Source organism: Pteropus alecto, unplaced genomic scaffold, assembly GCF_000325575.1.
Source record: "Pteropus alecto unplaced genomic scaffold, ASM32557v1 scaffold8, whole genome shotgun sequence".
Taxonomy (NCBI): Eukaryota; Metazoa; Chordata; class Mammalia; order Chiroptera; family Pteropodidae; genus Pteropus; species Pteropus alecto.
This window is the reverse complement of record NW_006494609.1, coordinates 24131870-24142181: the sequence shown is the minus strand read 5'-3', so window position 1 is coordinate 24142181 and position 10312 is coordinate 24131870. Positions and strand designations below refer to the sequence as shown.

The window sequence follows — 10312 nt, the reverse complement described above, 5'->3', positions numbered from 1 at the left end:
CTGCTGCCGTCGCGGGACAGTCCTGCCCACACCTGCCCCCCCCACCGGAGGAGCCCCTCTCCCGTCCGCGCTCGGCCTCCCAGCCCTGCAGCCCCCGACGTCGGCAAGCCCCTAACAGCACAGCAGCCAGCCAGGGGCTTTGTTAGAATTCATCGCCACGCTCCCCGCTGCCCGGGCTCCAGGCCAATCGCCGGCCACCGTGGCCACAGCAAGGAGGTGACCTGGGAGCTTGGGCACCTGCAGAAACCTCTGTTGCTGTCACATTAGAAGGATTTGCCACCGATAGCATCCCGTGGCCTGTCATTAAATATTGATGAACGCCGAGAGGGGACAGCACTATGCAAATTCTGTATTGACCTTCCCGGGCAGGGCTGAGATAATGAGGGCCCCAGGAGAGTCGGGCGACCCGTGCCAGCCACAGACGGGGCCTGCGGGCCAGCCGGCGCGGGGTCCAGGCCCCACGGGAAGGGCGGGACGGGCAGGGACCGGAGCAGACTGTCCAGCTGTCCAGCGTCTGCTCTTCGGCGGGAGGATGGCGCTGCTGCCCCGGCCACCCCCGGGGACAGGGCCCCCGTCCTGGAGAGACTCCCACACACCTGGGCCAGGTTCCGCTCTGCGGCCGACACGCCTCTTATTATTTTTCTAATAGAAGCATTTGACCTTTTTTTAACCTCAAAACAATTTGCATAGTAAATGTCTAAAAATTAGTGGCAACATACATATTCTCGAAAATCCCCTTTGGCAAAAAAAAAAAAAAAATCTCAAAGAACTGAATTATCTGTCTGCTTTGAAGAGCAGCAATGCTCGAATTCCCCAGGGGGAATCAGCGCTCCTCCCTTCGGACTGGAAAGGCACAGCCTTCGAGACGAGACGGAAAGGCTGGGAGCTGCCAGGTGCAGCCTCCCAGACACTTCCCGCCCTTCCCAGGGAAGGGGCGTGCTTCCGGAACATTCCGACGGCCCAGCGGCATTGCCTCGAGGTGGCACCTCCATGCCTGCGCCATCTCACCCACACGAAGCCCTGCAGCCTGTACCCGGACCGTCACCCCATTTCCTCACTCGGCTGAGACGGGCCTGTTTGCACCCCCGCATCTGCTGGGCCCCTCGAGGTGCAGTGCCTTCTGCTAAAGAAACGCGGGTCCATCCTTCATTCTGGAGAGATTTCGATGGGAAATGGTGTCCTCTGGGAAGGAGGACCGGCCCCTCCATCCGGGGCTGCGTGCGCCTCCCGCCTGCTGGCCACGTCGCACAGCTGGGGACCCAGCTGGTGAGTGTGGTGCTCGCAGTGGAGGCTCGTGCCCCGTGCACCCGCGGGGCAGGGGACCCACTCTGCAGAGAGCCCTTTGCCGGCTCGAGGCTCAGTGGCCAGAGTGACAAGGCCCTGTGGCGGGTGGCACTGCCGGCCCTCAGCACACCTGGGAGGGCCAGCTCGGGTCCCCTGCACCCTCCCAGCCTGTGGCCTGGGGCCCCCAGCTGATGGCAGTACCTCTCGCAAGTCATTACTGACCCGCCAGGCCCTAAAACCCAGCCAGCCCCTTCCTGCCACCCTCTCGTCCCTCCGGCCCCAGCCCTGGTTGGCGGGGGCGGGGTGCCTTCCGAGAAAGTGGCCCCTGAGCCGCACCCTAGGACAGTAACAGGGGTGCTGTGTGCAGCCCAGATTTGCTCCCCTTCCCCTGGTCCCCACACTGGGGTCAGCTGCCTGCAGGTCTGGCCAGCAGCTGCTGGCTGCAGCTCATTCCGAGGTGTCAAGAGGCAGCGCAGCACGGGAGTGTGAAAGGCTGTTCTTTCCATTAGCCCCCCACCCCACCCCACAGCCCCCCGCTGTGCTCCCAGGCTTTGTCCCCTTCACAGGTCCTACCATAGAAATGATTAACTCACAATAGCACTGACAACGCCCTCCCATGGGAAAAAGGGGCCCCTGGGTACAGCCTGACCAAAGCCTTCAGCTCCAGTGGGTGGGAAGGCTCACCCTCCAGTCACCCTCACCGAAGAATGTGCTGGAAAGTCACGACCAGGAAGACTTCCGAGACTCGGATATGTTAGCTGAGAGCCAGAAATACGATTTCACTCTTCTGCTGGAAAGTGGGTCGGAAAAGCCGCCGCCTTGAAGGCAGAATGCTGGCTCCCAAGGTGTGCTGTCCCCACCCCGGAAATTATGCATGTGGCAGCATTTGGCAGAAGGGCCTTTGCAGGTGTGATTAAGTTGAGGGTCCTCACATTGCGGGGCTGGCTGGGGTGTTCCGAGGGCCCCAAGTGCTGTCGTGTGTGCTTGGTCCTGGGAGGTGGCGGGTGACTGTACCCCAGGAAGGAGGTATGTGGGCAGCACAGAGGCCGCAACCCTCCCGTGGAGCCTCAAGGGACGCGGCCCTGCCACCCTCGGTTTCAGCCCAGGGACGCAGAGCTCAGGCTCACCCCAGGAGGGGGCAAGGGACCATTCTGTGTCCAAGTCCCTGGGCGTGGTGGCAGGTCACTGCAGCCGGAAGCTGACTCGAGGCGTGTCGCCCAGAAATCCCGTATGGGTGACATGTTCGTTTCTGCTGCTGCGTCGCAGGTCAGCACACACGTGGCCCCTTAAAGCCCCGTCTCGGTCAGATGCCAGCCGTGCGCCGCGTCCCTGCAGGGGGTCACTGAGCTGGCCGCACCCAGTTCTCACCTGAAGCCCGGAGTAAGCCACAGACACGTCCTTCGGGCTTTGGCAGAGTTCGGCTTCTCCGGTGCGGGACTGAGGCCTGCTTGGCCACTGGCTCTTGTGGCAGGAGCAGGGGGCGGGGGGGGGCAGCAGAGCCCCTGTGGCCCCAGCCTCATTGCCCCCTGAGCGCCGGCCACAGCGTCCACCACACGACCCACCGCCCACCACCCGCAGTCTGTCACGGGGCCCTCCCGCACGATGAGCCAGCGTGTCTTCGAGGTGGAGCCATGGGATTTATGGGCTAAAAGGCTATTTCCAAGCTGACGACAGTTTCGGAGCAACTTCTCCACAATAAACCTGCCTCAACCCCCAGGTCTTCTTTCTGCGGACGTGCTGCACCCTAAGCGTCTCCCAGGGACCCCAGCCCCTGCGTCTGAGTGGTGGCCCAGTCTGGGGCTGGGCGGGGTGGCCGAGGGAGGAGCCACCCACAGGCCTGGGGGGAGGTGCACATCCTCGGCAGGGAAGGGACCCTGGGTGTGACCTGGGGTGGGGGAGGCGTCAGTTCCTCAAGCGACACCCTATAGTCCCCGAGGCTGGAAGGAAACCAGCAGCTGGAGGGCGCACAGACCCTGCAGCTCAAGGCCCCACGTGGCTCCCAGTGCGGCTGGCCGGGCGCCAGGCTCTGACCAGGCGGCCTAACACGCCCCACAGGGACTCCCAGGCCACGTGGCCCTGGCATGTCCTGGTGCGCCCTGCCTAGCGCCCTCCTGCCCACGACTCCACGTGCCAACAGACCCCGACCTCGGCTCCCAGCCCACCCGCCCCCCAAACCCCCCCCCAAGCCCGCAGCGCCGCTGCCCACGGGCGGGACGGGGACCCTGAGCACCTCCGTGGTCCGGCCAGTCCTGGCACCAAGCAGTGACAGGGACACATCGACTGCTGGGAGGGGGCGCTGACCCAGCTCACGCAGAGACCGAATCCTCGGTGTGACGTTCACGTCGGCACAGCTGTAATTAAAACGCGTTTGGGAAGCACTTATTTGTGTCTAATTAGACCTTGTCGGGTTTCTATGGCGACCCCTCAGTCACAGCGCAGCTCGCCGTGCACACCGTCCCCTGCGGGCTGTGGACATGGACGGAGGGAAGGCGGAGGACGGGGCAGGCCGGGGCGGCTGCTCTGTTCCTGCAGTTCGGGGGTCACCTAAGAAACTTCCAGGGTGAGGGACAGCAGCCGAAGTCAGTTCCCCAAAAGGTCACCCAAGCCCGTCACGCACCTCCCCGCCATCACCCGCTGAGTGTCTCTCCTGGAGTCACTGCTGCCCCACTCGAGGGAGTTGCCTGGGACACACGAGCCTCCAGGATGATGCTGAGGGGACACACTCCGCTCCTCACAGTGACACTGCAGCCCCTGGAAAGGCCCACCCAGGGGGTCGACCGGGAGCAGAGCCTTCCCGGCACGCACACAGGTACACAGGTGCACACACTCGCATACACGTGCATGTGCACAAACGGGTGCACATCTGCATACGTGTGCGCAGACTCAAATACGCATGTATGTGCACACGGGTACCCATATGCATACACGCACACACGTACACATGCGAGGTATATGTGTGTGCATAAGCACATGTGTATGTGTGTGCACATGCACACGTTGCACATAAACAGGCATGTGTGCACACGGGCACACACGCGCACATGCACGCTCACATACAATGTGTGCGCAGGTACACGTATGCACGCACACTCGTGTGCATATGTGCACACATAGATACAGACATATACATGAGTGTTCACACGCACACTTGCATATGCACCTATGTATACACATGAACACACGTGTGCACTGTTACATACAGAGGCATGTGCACACTCAAATGCACAAATGTGCACATGCACACAGCTCGCATTCCCCACTGGACAGACTGCGGTCCCAGGGTGCACAAGGGACAGAGCCCTGGATGGACACCCAGGGTCAGCCCCACCCCCCGACCTGACCCATGCGACCTGTAGGCATCCCCCTCCTCCAGGGTCTCCACGTGGGGGCGGGGGCCAGCAGCTGAGCACCCCGAGCACCCCCCGCCTTGCCCGGCGGGTCGGAGGCAGCATCGCTGGCGCTCCCCTAGGAAGCCGCCCCTGCAGTAGCCGACGATGCCGGGACAGACGGGGGCATGCGGAGCAGGGCAAGGGATCGAACTGTCACTCTGCCATCGCCCACCCCAGACGGCCCGCACAGTGAGGCAGGGCCCCCCCCTGCCGTGGCACGCGTGATCTCCTCCAACGCCGGTGTGTAAAACCCCTTTCGTGCGCTGCGCCCCGCTGTCAGCGTGGGAAGGGAAGGCCACCTGGCCTGACTATCTAAGCGTCCGCATGAACCTCGTCGAGCCGGGAGCACGAGAGCGTTAGGAGCCTAACGTCATCTTTAGGGGAGAGGCCCGCCGCCCGCCGTTGGCTTCCCCGAAGCGAATGTCCCGTCTTTATCTGCGGCTTACAGGCTTGTCCAAATGGGATTAGAAAGCCATTTCGTGAAATGGAAACGGACAAGATTTAATGGAAAAACCAAAAGATGGTCCAAGACCCATTTTTCTTTCATGATATTTCTGGCGGGCAGATACTCCTGAATCACCGCCTGGGTCGCACCCCTGCCGGGGTTCCTCCCCGCCCTCCCGTCTCCCTCCCACGGTGGGACAAAGCCAGACAAACAAGGGGACCCCGGGGGGGGCAGCGTGGAGAGAAGAAAGGGCCGGCCACCAGCCAGCCCGGAAGCCATCACGCAATTGATCCACCAGTAAAAGTCACGTAACGGCTCTGCCGGGGCTTGATTGCCATGAAAGCCTTAGTCCTTTGCCCTGGAAGTCCGTCTGGGGTCATCTGGGGACCGAGCTAGGCATGCTGGAGCTGCCCCGTGGGACGTGGAGGCTGGCACGTGCCCAGAAGGGGGGCCTGTGGCGTGAGGGCCAGCCCCCTCTGCCCTCCGTCCAGTGCCCTGGCACCCCCAGGCCAGCCCCCTCCATCCAGTGCCCTGGCACCCCCAGGCTGACAGCCAGCCCTCACCACACACCTGCGGTCCGGCCCCTGGTGCCTCTCCCCCTTCCTCCTACTTTGCAAAGGGAGGAGACGGAGAATTCTAGAATCTTTCACTGTGGCTTCGAGGGAACCCTCAACTCACCCTGCCTGTGGCCAGGCTCTCCCCGCCCTCAGGCCCCTGACCTCCAGCCCCACTGCCCCAGGCCATCTGTCCCCGCAGGCTCCACAGCCACCCCCAGTCCGATGCGTCCTCACTGAGCCCGTCCGCCCCCTGTCCCCCAGATCTCCACGCCGGGGAACCCCCTGTCTTCCCTCCTTCCCCATATCACCAGGACAGGTTGGGCTGGGGACCCCCCCACACACACACCGGGGCCATCCAGGAGTCAGGAGGCTTCCAATCCAGGTGGCCTTTACACACCTAAAATAAACACTTCCTCAAAATATCTGTGTCCTCAGCAAACACCCAGAAGGAGGCAGGAGCCTGGTCCCCGCACCACCCCTTCATCGGGGCCACAGGAAGGCGACCCTGTCGCTGTGGGCTGCTGTCCACGTAGCGGCAGAGTTAACAGCAAAGGGCCGGGCGTCTGGAGCACGGCCGTCTGCCCGCCCTCGGCGTCCCCGAGCCCTCGGCGTCCCCAAGCCCACACTCCAGATGCAGGCGTCCCCCCAGTCAACGGCCAGGGCTCTGCGCTGGGGCTTCCGTGTCTGGTCGGAGATAAGAAGTCTCTGTCACCGGGCCCCACGCCCCTTAGAGTCACAGACACGCCTGGGTGGGCGGGACGGGGGCAGCCCCGCCCCTGGGGGTGAGCCTGGACGTCCCACGGTGTTCTGGTCAGAGGCGGCCAGGAGGCTGGAGGCTGGAGGCTGGGAGGGGCCCGCAGAAGTCTGACGCCAAAGGGCCGAGCTGGCCATGAGGAGGCTGCTAGGGGCTGAACTGTGACCCCATGGACACACGTTGAAGCTCTGACTCCCAGGCCCTCAGAATGTGACTGTATTGGGGACAGGCGTTCAAAGAGGTGACTGGGTTAAAATGGGCCCTTTAAATTGCGTCCTAATCCAGTCTCACTGGTGACCCTGTAAGAAGAGACTGGACACCCGGGGCCACGCGCAGATGGAAGGCCATTCGATGGCGTGGCGGGAAGGCGGCCGGTCTAAAGGCCAAGGCGCAAGGCCTCCGGAGAGCAGCCTTGAGCACACCTCAGTCTCGGCTTCCAGCCTCCAGGACCTTGAGAACGTGAGGTCTGTGTCCGAGCTGCCCAGTCTGGGAAGCGTCACGCAGCCCAGCACGCTGATGCGGACGCGTGCTGAGCAGAAAGGCTGGGGCCGGGCAGGGTGACAACCCTCAGCTCCTCAGCCTGGCTGCAGGGGCCCCAGCCCAGGCCCTGCCCCCTCACCATCCCCGAGCCCCAGCCCAGACCAGCCTCCACCAGCCGGGACCAAGCCCCTCCCTTCCCCAGCCCACCCCAAACCAGCCTTTTGCCAAACGCAGTCGATAAATTATTCAGTTTGCAAAATGCCATTATGTGTGAGTTTACTTAATTGAATAGAATAATTTATGGTAAAACCTGGGGAAAGAAAGATCGATGAGGAGAAGCACGGAAGAATGATGGAGTCTCGGCGAAGGCGATTCGGCTTTCATCCCTCATTATAATAATGTTAGGGGCAGCATCAGCTCGGGTCGGAATCGAGATCTGCAGAGCGGCCGGATTGTGGATTTAACTGGGGGTGGCCGGCGTGTCAATAATTGATGTCACGTCTGCCGCCACAACAGCGGCTGAGCTCGGGCACGGATGTCCCCACCCACAGAGTCGCTGGTGATCCTAAGAGATAATTTGGGAGCACGTCTGTCTGCGACACGTGTGTAACGCCGCCAGCAGGATTCAGGGCGTCATCACGTGTCGGCTTCCCCACCAGTCACCCCCGAGATCAATGGCACCAGGTCCCCGCGACGCTTCCTCAGCGCCTTGCGTTAGCGACTCTCGGAGCCCATGCCTGGCCAGGCTCTCAGGCCACATCCTCTTGACTGCCCTGCACCCCTGACTGGCCGGCCCAGCCCATGGCGGACACCTCAGGGGGACAAAGGCTCGGCCCCCTGCCAGGCCTGGGACCCTGCCAGGCACGCCACCTCTGCTTGGAAGCTCAGTGTCCTCACAGGGAGCAGAGCTGAGGCCTGGTGGCTCTGTGCTCTGTGGGGACCCAGTGGCCGGTGCCAGCTCCCCCTTACCGAAAGCCCCCCTGGACCTGACGTGCTCAACCCAGACGCTCGGCTCGTTCGTGTCCACGGGCTCGTGTGCACACACACCGGTGGCCCCGCCATCTGCAGAGACCTCTGGCTTCAGTCCTGCAGGTCCTGGGAGGAGGGGGCGCTCCTGAGGCCCCGGAGCAGCTCACCGAGCCTCGAGCCTCTTCCCCAAGCTTCCTGCCCCTCGGCTCAGGACCCCGCCTTCCACATCCCCCCAACACTCACCCATGCTGCCGGCTCCATGCTGGGGCTACATGCACATGTGGTCAGCATTGCCACCCCCGCTTGACAGACAAGGAGTCCGAGGCTCAGGGAGGTGGCGGGACCTGCCCGAGGTCACGCGCCCGGCGGCTGAGTCAGGCCCCGGTCTGTCCACGCCGTTTCCTGCTCTTCAGACAACTCAGCCGCCTCTGGGTCCGGCCTCAGTGCAGGGAAGGCAGACACCACATTGCAGCCTGGAGGCCTCGCGGGAGCCCGGGCACAGCCACGTCAGGCCCCGCTGGGGATCAGGGACCCCCTCTGTGAATGGGAAGTGGCAGCCAGCTGCTGGCCTTGGGAGCAGAGGGTGGTCCAGGGGCCTGGTTCACAGGGTGCCTTGGGCACAGCCCTCCCCTCTGGCCTGATTCCCAGTTTCTAGGACCCCTCCAAACTCTCCTGTCCCATGGGCTGGGCAGCAGGGGCGTGGGCTGTGGGCCAGGACCCACCCTCTCAAATGCCACCTCAATCGATAACACAGGAAACCAGAGTCGCTGCCCAGTGGGGAAGCTGTGCCCCCTGCGCCCCCCGCCCCGGCTTGCCAGCCGGCTGAGGCCAGCTCCTGCTCCCTCGAGACCCAAGTGGCCTGAACACTCAGATCCGCACAGACCCCACAAGCATCCTTCCCACTGATGCTTCTCCTGCAGGCTGAGGGGCCCCACGTCTGCCTCGTGTCTGAGCCGGGCCCCCAGCCCTGAGTCCAGCGGCCAGTAGCTCTAATTACCACTGGATGGGTGGGCGAGTGGGCGGTGGATGATCGAATGGCTGAAGAGACAGGTGGGGACAAGGAAGATGGACAGCAGACGGCTGGACACGGACCGGGGTGCTCGGGGTCGAGGAAACAGCAGAGGCAGGTTGGGGTTCGCGGAACAGCGAACGGACAAGGAGAAGGGGAGACGCTGGGTGGACGGGTGGGACGCGCACGGAGGTGGCCCCAGGACAAGGACCACCCGTGCCAGCTCCAGCGAGTGAGTGAGTGAACGAACGCGTGGGCGGGGGGACGGCGGCGGTCACCGGACAGCAGCTCCGCCCTCTCGCGCCGTGTTGAGACGACAGGTCCCTGAGGCCCGGTTCCCACAGCATCGCAGAGGAGAAGCTGGGGCAGACGTCGGGACCGGCAGCTCGGCCCGCGTCATCCGGTGGGACGGCGAGGCCCCGACGCAGAGGGTGTTGCTGTGCCCCACGCTGGCCCCTGGCCCAGCCCCGCGTCTGTCCATCTGCCGCCCCTACTGCAGCTCCTGGGGTCAGCCAGAAGCAGTGACCCCTCGCCCACCCTTCTCGCCCCCCAGGTCTCCGGCTCCAGGTGAGTGGGGCACCTGTCTGACCCCCAGAGTCAGGAGCGGCTGCCCCACGGCGAGCACCGCCACCGACTGACCAGCACTTCAGAATGTCAGCGAGGCTGAGACTCACCACACGGCCTCGTCCTCGTGGGGCGCTGGGCGGGCGGGCGGCCTATCTGGGGGCAGGTGTTAATAAAGGGGGCCCGGGTGTTAATAAAGGGGGCCAGGATGAGGGACGGGCAGAAACGGCCTGGAGAGAAGCTGGATGGAGCTCTGAGTGGAGCGAGGCACCCTCGGTCTCCCGGAGGCACCGTAACCCCCTAGACCAGAGGCTCCTGCGCTGGACGTCGGGTCTGCTGGGCAGAGCTCCTGGCCGCGCGTCCACGGCTGGAGGGGCCCATGCCACTCGGCGTAGGCCACGGAGAGACCTGGAGCCACGGACGCCGCTCCAGGATCAGGCAGCTGGTCCGCACCGGGAACTGACTCAGCAGACAGAAGCGACCCCAACGGGCTCAGCAGTGGCCGGGTCCTGAGAAACGGGCGTCTTTTTAAGTGAAATCTGCCTCGTGAGCCCGAGGACCCTCGGGCCTGAGGGCTGCTGAGAGACACCTCCCCGCTCCACTCCGCCCTCCCCAGAGGCCTGACAGGGGGACTCAGGGTGGCTGTGGGGCTGGGTGGAGGCCTGGGGAAGGGGGCCCAGGGAACACCCAGGTTCTGGGGGGCGGAGCTCAGGGGCGGGGGCCACACAGGGAGAGCCGGTTTGAAAGGGAGGGGGGCACAGGTCTGGGGGTCCAGAGGCCAGATGTGGGGCTCAGTATCTAGACGGCATTCGAAGCCACACGGCAGGAGCGAGGGGGTCGCAGGGGGAACGTGGAGGGAGA

At 63.9% G+C, this 10312-nt stretch overlaps 1 long non-coding RNA gene across 1 annotated transcript; it reads right to left on the bottom strand.

Moving 5' to 3' along the window:
- Positions 1–7133: 7133 nt before the first annotated feature.
- Positions 7134–9316, bottom strand: LOC107196670. The gene is made up of 3 exons (XR_001518097.2): positions 8122–9316; positions 7879–8004; positions 7134–7474 (listed from the first exon to the last, which is right to left on the bottom strand). It is a non-coding gene; the product is annotated as an uncharacterized LOC107196670 (long non-coding RNA).
- Positions 9317–10312: the final 996 nt, after the last annotated feature.